Raw genomic sequence first — 631 nt, forward strand, 5'->3', positions numbered from 1 at the left:
GGAAGAGGTTAGTGATGTACGAAGAGCAGAAGAGTCGCAGAGTAAAGCCGACTGTGAAACCGGCTAAAATCCAGAAGAACGGGATGCCAAGTCAATCTGTAGATGCAGTGAAGAAAAGAAGATGCTTCATTTGCGGTAGTGAGGATCATCTAAGTGTTAAGTGTCCGGAGAGGGGAGAAGGTGTGAGGTGTTTCGAGTGCGGCGGATTTGGACATATGGCAGCGAGGTGTACGGCACGGCCGAAAGAGACTTGCGTAGTGTCAAGATCCGAAAAGGGGAAGTATATAAAGGAAGTGGCGATAGATGACTGTAGGTTTTGAGATAGATGATTGTAGGTTTGTGGCATTAGTGGATACGGGTAGTGATCTCACGTTCATTCGATCAGACGAGTATGCGAGGTTAGGGTCACCACGGCTAGGTAAATGCAAGCTTAAGTTCGACGGTCTTAGTTCCGTTGGCAATGAGACCTGGGGTGAATTCACCAAGGTAATGATGGTTGATGGGTATAGACTACCAATCACTTTACACGTTGTTTCAAACAAAATATTGATGAAGCACGGCCTGTTGTTAGGCACTGATTTTCTGGATCAGGTCGAGTTACGGGTTAGACGAGGCGAAGTGACTTTCTTGC

The sequence above is a fragment of the Bombus impatiens genome, unplaced genomic scaffold (assembly GCF_000188095.3).
Source record: "Bombus impatiens unplaced genomic scaffold, BIMP_2.2 scf_1202, whole genome shotgun sequence".
Lineage (NCBI taxonomy): Eukaryota > Metazoa > Arthropoda > Insecta > Hymenoptera > Apidae > Bombus > Bombus impatiens.